The sequence below is a fragment of the Talpa occidentalis genome, unplaced genomic scaffold, assembly GCF_014898055.3.
Source record: "Talpa occidentalis isolate TD23 unplaced genomic scaffold, MPIMG_talOcc4v2.1 talOcc4.4, whole genome shotgun sequence".
Taxonomy (NCBI): Eukaryota; Metazoa; Chordata; class Mammalia; order Eulipotyphla; family Talpidae; genus Talpa; species Talpa occidentalis.
In genome coordinates, this window is record NW_023604295.1 from 56,150,730 (window position 1) to 56,169,290 (window position 18,561).

General features: G+C 36.4%; 1 protein-coding gene across 9 annotated transcripts in view; it reads right to left on the reverse strand.

Moving 5' to 3' along the window:
• BBX (BBX high mobility group box domain containing) overlaps positions 1 to 18,561 on the reverse strand; it is a 267,523-nt gene that overhangs the window by 147,528 nt on the left and 101,434 nt on the right. For 7 of the 9 annotated variants that reach the window (XM_054700626.1, XM_054700631.1, XM_054700630.1 and 4 more), the window contains one exon: positions 1,635 to 1,708. The gene's annotated coding sequence lies outside the window, so the exon portion shown is untranslated. The other 2 variants (XM_037525612.1, XM_037525610.1) reach the window with 1 other exon arrangement.

Here is an 18,561-nt window from a genome sequence, read left to right on the forward strand (position 1 = left end):
TAATTGCTGGCCCTTTCACAGCCTTTGATCAATGAAACATGAAAGGCAGTTACATGGACCACCTCCAGGCAGTAGTTTAAAGGCCTGAGGATCCACCTTCATTCCTTTGTCCTTCTCCCTCAAGACTTCAGCATCGCAGAGAGGTTGCTCCTTCAATTTTGGCCCAGGAACAAAGAAGACATGTAGCAGAGTGGCAGTAGATTCACCAGGAACATGAACATGGAGTGAGAAATATACTGCTATAAAGCACTAAGACTTGGAGACTCTGGAAAATGAAACATAATTCTGTCTAAACTGACTAATACAGCATTTTTCTAGATTTATTGGACCTTTTGTCAAGTAACATTTTCCAGGATGTATTCCTGAAATTACTCCCACTTTTGTATGGCATTTTTTCTGTTTCTTAGTTAATACTGTATCTAAGATGAACATACATATAAGCTAAAAGTAAATAGTCTTTGCCAAAATCAATTAAGTTTTCTTCAATTTTATAGCAATATAAATTCCTGTCCATTTGTTTTTAATGAATATTTTTATGCAGTAATCTAATTAACATTCACAAATCCTAATCAGATGGCTACTTAGTCAAGACTGACATATAAATGCTGATTAACAATTTAGTTTACTGAAGAGGTCAAATAAGGTGTCCTATTTTACATTCTACATATGCATCCATATTTAGCAAATTCAGAACATAACAAAAATAATTAAAAACAGAAAAAATTTAAGATTAATTTTTAATTAATCAGAAAAATAAGTTCATGTCCCAAAAATTGCAACTAAACAATATTTACCGTATACTACCATATACAGCTTCATTTATATCAATTCATTTTAAATCATCAATTTACCCTAAAGAGCTCAGACATCAGTAAAACCATCACAGATTTTATTTTCATGGAAGAAATATATTTTATTCCTATGGAGGAAACGCCATGCATTTAAGTATTACTAAAATTAATTACAAAAATTAATCCTAAAGTATTACTATCATATTTTAACCATTTAAGACAATTCCTAAAAAAAAGTAGAAAACAACTTTAAGAGAACAAAGTTACAGTATCTGTGATATCCTGTTTGCTATACTTTGTTCCATGTATATTTTTAAATCTCAACTCTTTCTTCATTGAATGATTTTCATATTCAAAAGTTTCATGACAACATTACAAATGCCTCTATTACTTTAAATAGGTTAAAAAAAACTCCATAACAATCTGATACTGATTCATTTTTCAATTAAAGTCAAAGGCAATACAAAAAAACAACTTTTGGGGAGTAGGCCACTTAATATTTATTTAGATATAAAACCACTATATGTTTAGGAATTAGGGCTGGCATTTTACAAATAGTCCATCTTTGTGGAGAAGTAAATCAGATTATTCAGTAATTTATTTTTTTAAATTATGACTTTAAAGGAAAACTTAACTTACTTGATGTTGGAGATGAAAATGTCACTTTTTAAAAAATAATAAATTGACAAGAAAAAATACTCAATTATCACAATTCCCTGATCAATATGGAAGTTATATCCATCAGATGGAACAAGTTGAGACCAGCTCTAGTAGGACATAGCTCTTGACTGTTTCACTGCTTCCAGGTGAGTAAGTAAGATGCACTCACAGTGCTACTCTTACCGGTCAAGTCAAGACTTTCCATTGTGAGTTCAATGGAACATCAGAACTTCCAGCTTCTGTGATGCAGCAGGATTCTATGAAAGACCCATAGCAGAGTGGTTAAAACAGTGAGCCACAGAGGCCTTTCAAACAAAACTGACACATTTCTTTAACAAAATAATCTCCAAATAAAATGAACAGCCAAACAATCAAAACGAGGCAAATTACTGAATATCCCTACACTTAACACTACTTGGAGAACATGTCCCAAAATGTTTACTGTCAATTTTAACAAAAGGACAGTTACTAAAATTATTCTGTGGGAATTCTGAGATTAAAGTTACAAAGAATTAATGGCAATCACTTCTTATCTTTTTGGTAAAAAAGTGTACGCACAAATTAAATGGAACATTTTTTTAATAACACCACAAACACACATATACCTAAATTGTATCAGTTGTCGAGAGTTAAACTAATCCTAGATTAGTTTCTAGGATGTTCAGTAAATTAGATTAGTTTCTAGGATGTTCAGTAAATTCACACTCAGTTGAGAACAGTTTCCTGTCCTCCCTGCCCCCAGCAGATTTTGACCTATTGCTTTATGATCAGCAGGCTGTAACATACTCTAGATAGAAATCAGCTATCACTTACTGGCTTACTGCTTTGTCTATACTATTAGTTATTTTATGGCCTGGTTAAACTTTTTTTTCCCTAGTCAGAGAAGAACTAGCTCTTACACATTAAACATCAAAAAATGTATGATTCATCTGAGTAATCCAAAACAGACTTAGATGATTCAGTTGTCACCCAGTGCTACTGAAGAAAACTAAAGCTAGAATAAAATACTAAATGGTCTCCTGAGGCTCCACAGAAGATGCAACTCATTCATCCGCACATTTTAGAGCCAGGGTAATGATGAAAGAACAAATCCAGCTCTTTGAAGCATAAAGGACACATATAAATACTTTCAAATTAAATGCCTATGTTTTTACTAAGGAAGCATACAATTTGAAAAACTGACTAAATAAATGGCATAAGTCTATTCTTAACTATCATAAAAATAGGAAACCAGCATTACTTAAAATGCTGTTTTAAGAAAATCAAAAACATTATATCCTATATATTCACAAACTTGTCCTTCATGTAAGTCTATAAATGCCAGTAATAAAGAAGTGCCATTAAAATAAATACTGTAAAATAAATGAGTAAAAATCATGAAATAAATAACTAGAAATAACTGTCAAATAAACTGGAATAAACTAAAAAAAAAAGTTTAATTTGTATTGCCAAAATTGGGAGAGGGGTAACAGAATTAATTTTCATAATATGAATTTAATTCTTATTTTGGCTTAAATATTTGTTTACTTTTTAGTTTAAGAAGCAAACACAACTACCTAAGAAATAAAATATGCTAATATATGCTACATACAGAATTCCTTTTAGGAGATGAAAAATAAACCTTTACAGATTTGTTTCTATAATCAAACATATACCCAATAACATGGATCATAATTACACCTTACTTTTACTACTTTTCAATAATCACCTGTGATCTATGAATAATGAGGCAGAGGGAGAGGCAAGAGATGGGCTATGCTGTAATATGGGTTTTAAAACTCTTAGGACAAAAAAAAAAAATGTACTTGACAGACTATGCTAGAGAGAAATCAGGGAATCAGCCACAAAGCAGAGGTCAATTTCAAGTCTCAAGATACTTCCTGAGATGACTCCCTTTGAGTTCTCTGATACCCAAACCTAGAGACTCCAGATTTTATCTGGACAAATGCCCATGAGTAGCTTCAGGAAAGCAGTTTCAGCATAAGCTCTTCTGAAATAAAGTTATAAGGATTTCCCCAAGTATTTTGACTGAATGCAAATGGATGGCTATGTAAGGCATCACAGGGCAGATGGCTAAGCAGGAGGAAATGCCCAAAGTGAAAACACAACCTTGCAGAATGGCAACTTGAATGTGCCCTTAGACCAAACCAGAGCAAATTTTCATCTCAGCCTCGCATGACTGTCTTTGCTCTGCAAGTTCCACTTTGGCTCCCTATCAATCTCACACCCACACAGGGCTTTGGATTCCTGACTTCCCTCATGAGTTAGCTGTCTCTCCCTCATTAAGAACCTGTTTCCTTTCTCTATTCAAGTCCTCCTGCATCTCACAGGATGCACACTTAACCAGGACAGATCTGGCACAGCTCAGGAGACCCTCTGAGAAATTTCATCATGGCAGGTGGACAGCTATGTATTAAATATCTATTATTTGCCTCTTAAAGCAAATTGGGCATCTGACTTGGCAAGTGAAAACCTTATCTTAAAGATCTCGCCTAAGCAACCACTGAAAGATCTCAAAGCAACCGGGTTGTGGCATAGCTAATACACTGCCCCTTGGAGTGCTATGCTTTTCAAAGCTTATTATACTAAAAAAAAGGTGAGCTGCCACTTCTTACAATGAGGCAGACTCCCAATTAGTGTTAATGTCCAGTATAACATTCAGAAGCACATCATGGTAAAATCCCCTTTTATGCCAACACTGTATGTTTCACACCCTGATGTTACTACTCCCTACTCAGTGCAGAAGGGACTCCAAGGCAACCAGGTTGCCCACTTACAAGGAAGAATATATTTAATCCCCATGAATGACTGCTTTTCTGATGTTTTCATCAATTCTCTGGGTAATAGATTAAGCTTTAACTAACTCATTTTCATACATAACCCTAATTCAATCAAGCTCAATAAAAGCCATTCTGGACTGTAATTATTTGCTGAGGAACAATTACATTCAAATGAAAAAAAAAATGTGGGGCATAGTACAATGCATGGTACAGATGCCGCTCCATTTATGGAGCATGAAACAACAATGAAATAGTCAAAATGCTAGAAAAGGAAATAGATTTTTTTCCCCTCATCCTTCTGAAAATAGATCACTCATGGCTTTTACAACTGAAAGAAACAAAATGGAGAATCTCAGAAATCAAATTTTAAAATTATTATGTTCAATTATGTTTATGCTTTGAAAGAGGCTGCATTTCTAAACGAAGAGTCAGCATGACCTCTGAGAGACCAAACAAGTCCAGGTCACAAACTAACGGTCTGTCCGCTCACTCACTAAATCTTCCACTGACTTCCTCCATTTTACCAGCAGTATGTATTCCATTTTACAATACAGGTTTTCTTAAGCTTTTTTTCTCTATTTTAAAACCACTACTCCTTTACATGAATACAATTATCTCTTTTACTGTCTCTTTTACATGTTTATAAATAAAACAATGTGATTTATAAATAAACTTAAGTATAAACTCCAGACTCTTACTTAAAACTAAAGGTTTCCCTATCCTGTGCTTGCATAATGTCCCCCAACCCATCCAAGTACTCTATTATTTTAATTGCGAAAGTAGCATCAATCATAATCACATAATAAAATAGTACTGAAAATGCATACTAGCTGTTATGTAATTTTGGCCAATGAATTCCATACCTCAGATCACCGTGGTAGACCACAGGCCAAAAGATATTTTTCCTAGAAATGAAAAGCTTGTAGTCTGATGTCCAGTTTAACTATTTGCTGAAATTAAATATCTCTGTATAGACTAAGACAGCTACATTTAATATCTTGATATTATATATAAATAAAATGAAAGAAAGTGACAATATGAAGTATAAAGATAACAGTTGTGTTAAAAATCATCTACCCTACCTGTCTTTATAGTTGAAGCTTAAACTATCTCACAGACATTTTTGGTTAGGCACCAACCTTTAAGAGGAATTGTAAGTGTCAGCTATACCAAGAATGGAAATCTCTTAAAAAAAGATGCAAATCTAAAGTACCTCTTAGTCAACTTCCCACACCAACTCCTGCATTTCCTCAGAGTCTTTTGGTTAAGAAATTTAAACAGAGTAATGAAGGCAAAACAAGTCATAAGATTTCCCTAGATATCTAACAGTAAGCCAAAGTCACTACTAAGTAATTACAGATTTGTCCATCTGTTTGGACTTCCCAGGAGGGTATTAGAAAACATTAGTTAGTGACCTCCCCTGGTGGCGCAGCGGTTGAGCGCTGGGCTGTGAAGCTGCCTGCAGCCTCTGTAGCGCTGGTTCAATCCCCGGCCACCGGCAAGGTCCCACATGGCGCGAGAGACTTCTGTCTCACCACTGCTCCCCTCAGCAGTGTTTTTGATCCTTCTGCCTGTTCTGTTCCCTGCTCTGGCCCTGGTGAATTCTCTCACCCTCCTGCGCTTCTGACTGTACCCCGTGCTTGTATAAATAAATAAATCTTTAAAAAAAATTAGTAAGCTAAGATAAAAAAACTCCAGGATTCTTCCTTTTACATAAACCTCTTACAATAACAAGATGAAAGATTTGGAAATCCGCACCCCCCCCCTTCTGTACCCAATATTGATCAATCATAAAAAATGCTTTTAAAAACAACCTACTTTATACTTTTCTTTACCTACGTCTGAAAGCAGAGATACTATCTTTTTATTGCCTGGAGAGCCAGTTGTTGAAGCTATAGGGAAAAGCTATGTTTGTAAAGACAATATAAAGTTATCCTTTTATTATACAGTCTACTGAATTCACTAATGAGGTAATCAACTACTGTCTTCCACAGGTGAGAGAGAAGGCAACAACCAACTAAACCTACCAATGTGCCAACAGAACTGAGATGCAAACTAAACAATACAGTTTGAGAAATTAATAACCTAACTATGTATTAACACTGCAAAAGGTTATTAGAAGAGTTAGTGTTTTCTAGAAGCTGATGACCTAGATGGGCAATCACAGAGATACACAGAAGTCACATAGAGAGACAATGTATCATAAATGGTCAAGAAATATAGCAATCTTCTCATCAAAATTAAGTGGTAGAAAATTGTTTGATGAGGGCCTCCCCGGTGGCGCAGCGGTTGAGCGCTGGGTTGCGATGCTGCCCGCGGCCTCTGCGGCGCCGGTTCGATCCCCGGCTGCAACCCGGCCACCGGAGGAGGGTCCCACATGGCGTGCAGACTTCTCCTGCCGCCCGCTGCTCCCCTCAGCAGTGTACTTCGGTCCTTCTGCCTGCTCTGCTCCCCGCTCTGGCTCTGGTGAATTCTCTCACCCTCCCGCGCTTCTGACTGTACCCAGTGCATGTATAAACAAAACAAACAAACCAGCAAACAAATAAATAAAGCATGCCTCTATAAAAAAAAAAAAAAAAAAAAATTGTTTGATGAACTTACATTGTGTGAATACATTCAACAGTGTTTGGATGCTCAATCAACAGTTACTTTCTCAAATGGTGGTTCACTGTGAGTTGTTACAATTTAGGTGTTTCTATCAAATATTTAATTCTGACAGTTTGAGCAGCCAATTTTTACTCCTACCAACTTGGAAGTACATTACCTGATTTGAAAATATGGATATTTTACTATAATGGGCATTTGTCATAAGACTGTTTTCAGGGATCATAGTGAACCATGAATTTCTGCAGTTCCCATAAGTAGAGGTGGAAAATGAGCAGGCATTATTCCAGTCAGATGACTTGGCAGGGAAGCACAGAATGTCTCTTTTATACTCCCATGAACCATATAAATATGCATTTGACCTTCTAAGGCAGGGGATATTGCACATTTAAAGCAGGAGTTTCACTTCCAGGAAAGGTATAAAAACATGCTTGCCAGCAGCTACATCAGAAATGTTCACAGATCCCCAAGTACTTTGGGAAGATTCATTAGCTTATCAAGCTACTCAGTAATGAGCAGGAAAATAAAAGGTTAAAATAATCCCAGCCTTGTGGGATACTCTGCCTATGCATTTACCTGAGTCCAAGTAAACCCTGATCCACACAGTTTAGGATTGGCCTGTACTTTCAGGAAGGGTGAAAAACCTACAGAGGAACCTCAGGATCGCTTTGTCCTCTGAGGTAAGTAAGAAAGGCTTCCCTTGGCTGCTTTCACATCAGCAGTGATTTACAATACACAACTTAATCTAAATTTACTTGATAAGGCCTCCCCTGGTGGCTCAGGCAGTTTGAGCGCTTCGCTGTGAAGCTGTCCACGGCCTCTGCAGCACCGGTTCGATCCCCGCTGGCCGGCCATCCCCGCTGGCCAGCGAGGGGCCCACATGGCAGACCTCTCCTATACGCCCACTCCTCTCCTATACGCCCGCTCCTCCCCTCAGCAGTGTATTTCGTCAGTCTGCCTGTTCTGTTCCCCGCACTGTCTCTGGTGAATCCTCTCACCCTCTCGTGCATCTGGTCTGTACCCCAGTTCTTGTATAAATAAATAAATAAATCTTTTTAAAAAATAAATAAATTAATTAACTTGATTAAAAAAGGAAATCAGTCATTAACAATTTACATAATATTAAACAGAAAATACTGTATTACAAGAAGGGAAACTGGTTTTTCCCATTACTCTCTTACTAATTAAACTGTACAGAGACAATTTAAAGAACTATAAACAGTTTAAATTTTTGTGATATCATTAAAAAGTACATATCTATTGCATTATTTATAAAAATGAAAACTACACCATCTAGAGTCCCTGTCTCTTCCAGGTGTGCCTAATGTATATTCAGCAAATAACTCAGCAGCAGAAAGACTCTTAGCTTCAGAAACACTAATTACGAGAACATATTCCTGATATGAAGACACAAACACTTTCCTCAAAAGTGATTTATGGGATTTATGGTAAGTGTCAATACACTTACTTTTGAAGTTACTTATTCACAAAGTAGTTATTCCTGGTATAAACAATACCACATGGTAATCAGATATATTTAAAATCAGAAAGCTTAAAAAAAAAAAAAAAAAAAAAAAAAACCTTTCCTAAGAGGGAAACAGGTAAAGTCCAATCACATTTCCATCACTGAAACAGCGACAGACCCTGTAAAGGTAAGTGATTTGTCAAAAGGCATTCCACAGGTTAGTGATCAAGCTGGGACAGTATCTCAGGTCTCCGCAGTGCTTTTCCCATTACTTCACACTGCTGCCACTGAAGGATTAGTGTACTTTCCTACTAGACATTCCATTAAATCATGGTATCACAAAATGTTGGAGGATGTTGAGAGTAAGTAGCTGTTCAGTCCAACCCCTTTGACCACACACAAACTGGAAGCAGATCTGGGTCAGAACTGGGGCTCCAGCCATGATCCATGTTCGTGATCTATATAGCACACAACTCTTCTGGAATAGTCCCAATTGGGTGTGAGCTATAATTTGCCATCCAGAGAACAGCAGGAAGCTCCAGGCCAGATTACATTAGATCTCTATTCTTCCCATAGTCTTCCACAGAAGTAATGTTCAGCTGCAAATGGATCATAAATTAGGGGCTAGTCTTTCACTCCCAGGGTTAAGTCAGAGAATAATTTCTGGCTCTCAAACACTTTCCCCTTTCTAGTTTGAAAGTAGGGATAGACACCTTTGAGTTGTAAAAGAGATCATCCAAAATTTTTCTTTGCATTTCTTAATAATTCTATAAATATCCTGGAGCAAAAAGTGAATGTTGGTTGTCTATGTGTAGGGGTAGGGGGTAAGTGGGCACTCTACTTTCCACTCAATTTTGCTGTGAACCTAAAATTTGTCTAAAAAGATTATATTCATTAACTTTTTTAAGTTAATGTGAATTTACTTCATTCTAACAATATTGAAATTGCAGGTAACCCTTGAACACCACTAGTTTGACGTGTGCAGCTCCACTTACATGCAAATTTTCCTACAAGACAGTTTAAATGTATGGTATTGATCAATACAGTATTGTAAATATGTTGTAAATGTATTTTATCTTCCTTATAATTCTCTTAAAAACATTTACTTTTATAACTTACTTTTATTGCAAAAATACAGTAGTATTAACAGCATATAAATATAACAGCATATAAAATATATTAATAAACTGTTAATGTTGGTCCTCCCTGGTGATGCAGGTGGTTGAGCGCAGCGCTGTGAAGCTGTCCACAGCCTCTGTAGTGCTGGTTCGATCCCCGCCAACAGCGGAGCAACCCTGTCTCGCCCACTGCTCCCCTCGGCAGTGTATTTCGGTCATTCTGCCTGTTCTGTTCCCCGCTCTGTCTCTGGTGAATCCTCTCACCCTCCTGCACATCTGGCCTATATCCCAGTTCTTGTATAAATAAAGTAAGTCCTTAAAAAAATAAAAAATAACTGTTAATGTTATCAGTAAGGTTTCTAATCAACACAGCATACTATTAATTAAGTTTGGGAGGAGTCAAATGTTTTATGTGAATTTTTGACTGCATGGGGATCAACACCTCTAACCTCTAAGCTGTCCAAGAGTCACCATATATTGATTACAGAATTACCATCAAATGCCAATTAAGAAGCTATAAACAATAATTCTCCCTTTAATGTTCACTCCCACCAGAAATACCTATTCCAATTAAAATTATATCCCCCCTTAAAACAAAGCAACACCCTACAAGAACCTCTGTATAGTATCAATGTTCCACTGGTAACTGATTCTCAATAAAGCAGCTACTGCTACTTCTACAGTAGTTAAAGCTTAAAGTAGTATGAAATATCTGACACAAATTAAGCCAATTTTTAAAAAATCAAAGGAAATATTCTTCAAGTATTCCCACTGGTAGACACAAGCTTTACACTCCATCACTAGTTCCACAATAGTGACCCTCACAGCTCAGGGTTACACTGCCTCCAAGGTCACCAATCACAAGTTATCCAAGGTGAGTAAAAGACACACCCTGGAGCAGCTCCATAGAGATCCAGGAGCAATGGTTTTTAGTACTGCTATTAATTATTCTGAAATTTTTTATTTTCATAATTTACAAAAGCAGGCTTTGTCGCCTTCCAAGTTAAAAACTAGGTTTTGTCACCTTCAAGATACTCACTATAGTTCCCCTGTTTAAATGGGAAAATTATCACAACAAAAGTATGTATTTTTTTCAATGCTGGCTTTTCTTATACAGAAAATAATGGCCATATATTTGTTTGTCTGCCTGTTTGCATGTGTCCTGTACTTTCTGGTAAAAACACTTTACTTTGGGGGGAAATATTCCTCCCTGCTCATAGTCCATGTCCCCTGAGTGGGGCTGACCTATCTGTACACAGCCTTCAGAGAGAAATATCACCCAGGCCACGCTAGTTGGTTTATTCCATCCTTTTGGACAGTACAGTTGGATAAGGAATGGATATGAAACCTGAATTGGGTCACAAAACACAAAATAAATAACAGAATGTTATCCTATATTATTACTAGAACCTGCAGAGAAGAAAATAAAGTAGAATAGTTTACAGTTCTGTTGTAGTAAGAGAAAAAGAACACAAAAGTATTGAACCACAAACATACCTTCTGAAAAGAAATGAAAGGGAGTACTGATTTATTTTAATCTATTTCAAATCCTAATTACAACAAACATTTTAAAAATTTTTGGCACATCATGACATTCAGTAAATCAAGATGTTAAATTTTCAACCAATTTCTCTTTCAGTTTATATTCCCTATAATGAAAGTTTGTTTGCGGAAAAAACACTAAAAACTGGCTAATGTTAATCTGACTTCCAAAACCAATCCTAAGGATATCTCCAATGTCTTGAAATCTGTTATGTATATGCTGTTATATTTAAGTGGACACTGGCACAAAATTCATTCTGCATGCCTGAAATTACAAAATGTCTTAGATATAGGAAGGGAGGGGAAGTGGTGGAATGGTTGAAAATACTTTTGCTTTGGTGAGAGTTATCATACATACTTCTGGAAACAACACAATCCATTTTTAAAGAATTATAATATGACACCACAACTATTCTGAATATAGTTTTCTAAAGAGAATCTTTTTTGTAACTTGAGTTATATTTATATATTGTAGTAATCACAAAGAATCAAGAGTTAGGTATCATAAAATATATTGGTAATTATTTTCTTCATTAATTCTTTCACATCAGCTTACTTGAACCAATCCTCTTTCCAAAAAACTGAACATTTTATATATTTATCTGTATGTATGTGATATGTTCATATATGAAAATCCACTCACAACCAAAAACTCTAGCTTCAAAGTAATGAACTTTATTACTCTCAGATCCCAAAGAAAGCTTGCTGTAATTTAAAAGCAACAAAACAAGTACTTATTTCTTACTTTGAAAGTAAGATGGACATGAAGAAAGGATCATTACTTACACATAAATTCAAGTCTAGGTTACATTTCCAAACATTAGTTATAGCAATGATTCTTTTACAGTGTTCTGGATGTATCAAAGTGTGCTTCAAAAGTAAACTTCAATTATTCTACTTTGATGGGAAAACAGAAACAAGGAGAATAGTAATATATCTTCAATGAATTTAGTTAGTATCTTCAATCAATCTAGTTAGTCTCAAGAGTTTCATATAATGAATTTTGGATAATCTTCAAAGATAGTGTAAGAAAGAGACTTCAACAGACTTGAAGTTCAAGTCTACTTAGTTTATAGTAAAAATCTATAACACAATTTGGGCCTCCCTGGTGGCGTAGGGGTTAAGTCTTGGCGCTATAAAGCTATCGCCAGCCACTGCAGCATGAGTTGGATCCCCAGTCAGGGAGCAGCAGACCTCTCCTGTATCACCCGCTGCTCCCCTCAGCAGTGTATTTCAGTAGACCTGCCTGTTCTGCTTCCCACTCTGTCTCTGGTGAATCCTCTCACCCCCTGCACCTCTGACCTACACCCCAGTTCTCATATGCATAAAGAAATCTTTTTTTAAAAATATATAACAGAATTCAATTCTGTTCCTAACAAGATAATTTTAATTAACTAATTAGGTTCTCTTTATTCCATTCCCATTTCCCTTCCTTCAAACCAACAATTTTAATGTGCCAAGGTAGCAGAGGGGACAAGTACTACTGAGTAAAAAAGAAATCAAATAACACTTTTTTTTTTTCTGGGTTATGTTTCTTTTTCTCAGAATAAAATAGAGTTGAGGATTCAAACTCTGCCCATTCCATATTCACTACTATCCTGTACTAGGGTCACTTAACTCTTGGAAAAGAAGATAATGGGAATTGGGGCAGAAAGAGAGGCTTTGATAAGGTTAATGTAAATCTGACAATATCCAGTATACTATATGATTATATTTTTAGAGATTATAAAGCAGCTGCAATCCATCTAATTTTCACTGTATAGGTTCCAAGAAAATCTGTGGTTTCTATCTCATGAACACTTAACTACTCAGCAAAGTCTCAACAAACACGCAGAACTATTTGTTTTTATGTGACATAAGGATTTAAAGTTAGAAGAAGAAAAACACTATAGAACTGGTCCTAGTAAAATGAAGGTAAGGTTTGGTGTTCTCAAACTTTCTTCTCCCCTCCTTGAAGTCTCCCCTCACCCCACTACAAAAGCCAGCAGTTTCCATTTCACCATCTTCCACATCAAAACCTGCTCTGACATGAATGATTGAGAATGTCTGAAATATTAACTGAGAAAGTAAAAAATTGCACGCTAACAGGCATTATGTGTAAGTGAAAAATCTCCAACTGGACGAAGATTAAGTAACATGAAAGCAACACCTACAGATTTCTAAGCATCATGTTATCTTTACCTGTTTATATCAATCACTAAAAGGTAATGCCTAACGTCTAAACTTACTAACATCAATGGGAAAAATTTTAAAGTCTAAATGTAGAGAAGAGATGCCCACCACTGAAAAAGCATGTAAAATAACATATTACAGTATTAGTGAGCAGTGTAAATACCCAAAAAGAAATTCAACTTAGAAACTACACTGTATAAGCAGGTAAGAGCCTACTCCACCTGGCACTATCTGTCAGAAGGAACTCAAAATGTCTCTACCCCGGATCATTAAGAGATTATGGACAGGGACTAAGCAACCCTGTTGGGGGCAGAACAGTTGACAATGAAAATGTTACTCTGGAAAAGAACAAGTGCTCTTTTCAAATATGCTTGGGGTCTTATAATGAAGCACATCAGACATAATTTTATATGGTAAATTCAGAGTTTAAAATTGGAATCTAATAGAAGATGTTTCTAAAAAGCAATTTATGGTGGTCAGTATAAGGTGATACTATCTAATTATCACATCTGTCCAATGCTTCTCCATCCATGGGAATGTGCAAACAAAAATGTTATTTATTATTGTACAGGGGTTCATGCAGTTTCACGTGGGATACTGGGGAATGATTTCTAAGCCTTAGAACCTAAAATCTAAACATTTCAACAATCTCTAACTTTCTGAAATCAAAGCAATGGGAAAAGGAAGCCAAAGGCTTAGAATTCACTGCCCAGCAATCATGGTACCTAGGGACCAGGGCTCGATTATCCTCTTGCTCTAACTGACAAACATGCTAGTGGAGTGATGTATCAAAGAAAAATTTAGGTTATTTGCACTTTAAGTCACGGTGAATGTTAGTATCAAACTATTTAAGAACGGGGAGTTGATCAGATGCCAGTTTTTTAATTAAAAAAAAGTACAGATCTTTACAACCTAAAGATTTAGTATTAATGCAATTCAATGATCACATTAAGCTTATACTGACATTGTTGCATTGAATTGAAACTGGATTAACATAAGAAATTAAAAATAAATATTATTAGGTATTTTCATAACTATTCTTTCAAATCTAAAATACTTCGTGGACATTCAAGTAAATAAATTACAGTAACTGATAAATCAAGGTTTTTTTTTCATTTTATATATTAAGAATACAGAGTCTTGGGGCCTCCCCGGTGGCGCAGCGGTTGAGCGCTGGGTTACGAAGTCTGCAGCGCCGGTTCGATCCCCGGCTGCTCCCCGGCCACGGGAGGAGGGTCCCACATGGCGCGCAGACCTCTCCTGCCGCCCGCTACTCCCCTCAGCAGTGTACTTCGGTCCTTCTGCCTACTCTGCTCCCCGCTCTGGCTCTGGTGAATTCTCTCACCCTCCCGCGCTTCTGACTGTACCCAGTGCTTGTATAAATAAACAAACAAACAAACAAACAAATAAATGAATAAATAAATAAATAAATCTTTAAAAAAAAAAAAAAAGAATACAGAGTCACCACTAGCTACATTTTTTTTCACTAGCCACATTTATACTCACCAACTCCACAAAAAAATCTCCAGAGTAAAAATTATGAAGAGGGATAAATTATTCAACCACAAGGTTTCTCTATATACATGTTTTTTTAAGCATTATTTTATGAACATCCCACAAGATTAGGCTACTAATTACAAAAGAGCAAAGGATTTGTCAGATACTTACATTTGACTGGGGATTTTATTTTCTAATTTGTATCTTACGGACTTCGGTCCACATTTTTATTTTATTAACTTAACAAATTTGCCTTCCAGCATAGTTTTAGCTGAACTTACAGGGTAGAGAATGCACTCAGGAATTTAAGATCATGAGCTTAATATCTTGGTAGGATTAATATACCTTAAAATTTACTTCCTACGGGATTTTGTCATCATTTCCCTGCCAGAGGACATTCCCTTTCAGTTAAAATTCTACTGTACAGATCACTATGATACCTGCCCAGTGATCTCTGGTCATAACCACACATTTTATTGTGTGTACTCTACTCAGACCATTCCAAATATCAGACATAAAAGCAAAAAAACAAATCCCCACAACCCTAGCTTTACAAACCTTATTTCCACAATAAAAATGAACTTCAAATAAATTTCAGGTAGATATACTATATACCTCCAAAACCTTAAAGGCAATAATAAACAAGTAGAAACAAGCGTTTCTAAGACTCCACAGGAGATTCATGGAAGGAGCTATAATTAAGACATGTTAGTCAAACTCTTCATGAGATATATTTTGAAGCCATTTTCAATTTCCTTTGTAACACCCTCTCCTCCCCAAAATAGATTTTCATAAACTTATATATGTGAAAATAATTTTAAGATTTTAAATACATAAAATTTTCAAAATGTACTGCTGATATCTGTATGGTTGAAATTAAAATAAATTTTACAATTCTTAGGTACAGGTAAGAAATGTAGCAACTGAAAATAGTTAAGGACTCTTTGGTAACTAAAGAAAATTGATCTGAGATTGAAATGTCATGAGGTTGCTATGAGCAATCAACAAGTAGCAAGAAGAACGTATTCACTGGCAATATTTATATGAAGAGACCAGTACTGAAAGAAGACAATGTCCTTAAAAACAAACCAAAACCTCAAAACGTATCCTAAGTTATTAGTTTTTCCATTTTAGCTTTTTTACAGCTAATTCTAAACAAGCAGAATGATTTTAGCCCAAACAACAAAAATAAATAAATAAATAAAACTTACACTATGTACCAAGCAAAATACTTAATAAAATCATGTAGATGCTCTAAACCAAAAGACTTATTTGAAACTTGAGTATTTTTTTCCTAACACATCACCACACAATTATTCTATATGAGTCTTTCTTCTATTTTTTTTTTTTAAGATTTATTTATTTATTTATACAAGCACTGGGTATAGTCAGAAGCACAAAAGGGTGAGAGAATTCACCGGAGTCAGAGCGGGGAGCAGAGCAGGCAGACTGACGAAGTCCACTGCTGAGGGGAGCAGCAGGTGGCAGGAGAGGTCTGCGCGCCATGTGGGACCCTCACCCGGCAGCCGGGGATCGAATCGGTGCTGCAGAGGCTGTGGGCAGCTTTGCAACCCAGCGCTCAACTGCTGCACCACCGGGGAGGCCCTTCTTTCTATTAACTTAAAGATATTCACTATTTTTACCCAAGTGGCTTACTATCACCACAGCCTGTCTGGGGCATTTATGATGTAGATGTGATTAGGTAACAGTTCTGTGTGTTGAATGAATAGAGGGTGAACACAAAATGAGCCCAAGGGCTCAGAATCTTGGGCAGAGTGACAAGTTTTATCCTACTGTCATGGAAAAGGTGAATGTCTGGGTGGTTGAGGAGGTAGCTAAACAGTTTGTTCAGGTTGGCCATGATCCAACATATGAACTCTTATACATGGAGTGTTAAAAGGAATGAACCAGAAAAAACCCTGCGCAGACAGCAGAATTTTGTGAGTCATCCAAACGTAAGTAAAACTTATGGTTGAGAGGTGTCATCCAGGGTCCTCAGGTAAGACAAGGGAAGGCAAGGATTCAAGGACTTAAATCTCAGGGAACCTTCACAGCCTGCCTTTTGACAGCTCCTTCATCATTGTGAGAAGAGTTAGAAAAGAAGCATGAGGGATGATCATCCTTAGGCATGACTGACGCTGTTGAGTATTTTCAGGAGTTGGTGCAAGCTATTGTGGGAACCTGCTAATCCTGAAGTTCCCTCTCCCTACAGCACACGACTATCTGTAATACATACTAGTCTTCCATGGTTTTTCCTTATGTCTACAACTCCACACATCTGAAAACATCTCTATACCCTAAAGTGTATTTCACTCACTGCATTATGTTCTTTGGCCAGATCATATTCAATTTTCGGTTGGAACTGGTTTTAAAGTGAAAGATAAGCTGACTTCTTTGGTGGGCAGCAGAAATGGCAGGCTCATGGGGATGGGGCAAACCCAATTTGAAAATCTCAACCCAATCTGAAAGCTAACATCACTTGTCCTACTCCCCACTCCAGAAATTTAAGTATTAGTTCAGTTCAAAATAATTTAGGCAATGTTGGCAACAAAAATAGTATCAGGTTTGGCTTTTTTCTTCAGGGTAGGTAAGAACATATGCAAATATAAAGAGTGGCTGTATTTACTCTGAGACATTTGTTTAATCAGAACTTGTAGGGACCTCACAAAGTATCTACAATGCAGCTTGCTTGACTATGAAATACAATCACATGATACTTTTTTAAAAGGCAGATGCCCAGGCACTTTCTACCAGAAATCACTTAAAATCACATAACCTGCAGTGTCGACTTCAGGCATCTACAGTACTAAAAGTTCCCAAAGGAATTCTAAGCTATACCCAAACTTGAAAACCACTGGGTAGACACAAGCACTGAAGTGGCATAAATTAAGCATTAAAAACTGACAGTATTGGTGGCTGATGAGCTCAGCAAATTAAAGTACAGAGTTAAAGGAAGTAATAATGAATCCGATTAGTTAGGCATATTGTCTATTATAGAATAAAACTTACACTATGTACCAAACAAAATATTTAATAAAATCATGGAGATGCTCTAAAACCAAAATACTTATTTGAAACTTGAGAGAGACTGCACCTCTATCTTGATCGGGATTTTATACCAGTTTATGCCATATCTGAATGAATCTGTAAAAAGGTGCTGGAACTAAGTTTCAAAACAAGCAATGCAGTCGTCAAGAGGCAGGAGGAATAGATGCTGAGGTGTGCATCAGTCATCTCTCGCCTTTGTCCTCTCCCATATCTCACAAGTAAAAACAATGCTTGCAACGTAGCTGACTAGTATTAGGAATAGAGTAGGTGCCTACACGATGAAAAGGGTAGAATTTCTCTATATGCCCACGAGGCTACAGTGCCATGGCCATTATTAAATAAATAAATTAGGCACTGAATGGTGTGTCTGCAGAAAGAAAGAAAACTAAAAATGTATCTCATGCCCCAAAGTCAATGATTGGGTATTGTCTTTAACATATGAATGAGCATCCATATATGAATGGATGGTAAACAGGACAGGAAGTATTAGTGGGAGAAGGTTATACCCTCTGTGAGACTAACTTACCTGATGGTGGATTAAAGAAAATTATTCCATAATGCTGTTCAACATCACATGCATACTTAGTACTAACTTAGGACCATCTTTCATGATTTTTTGGTTTCTTTATCCCTATATGTTGGTAACTGGTCCTTTGGTGCAAAAAAAAAAAAAACAAAAGTAGGAATTTATACATTCACACAACCTAATAGTTTTCAAATGAATTACAGAAGTTGTGTTTACTTTGTTACATTTTGATGTGGGTTAGTTTCCTCCTCCTTAGTAATTAATTGTATTCCGTCTTCATTTGTGACATTCATTTGTGACAGACGATGCTAATGGACGAAAGCTCCTGAACAACTGTAGAAGTTAACTCCTCAGATCA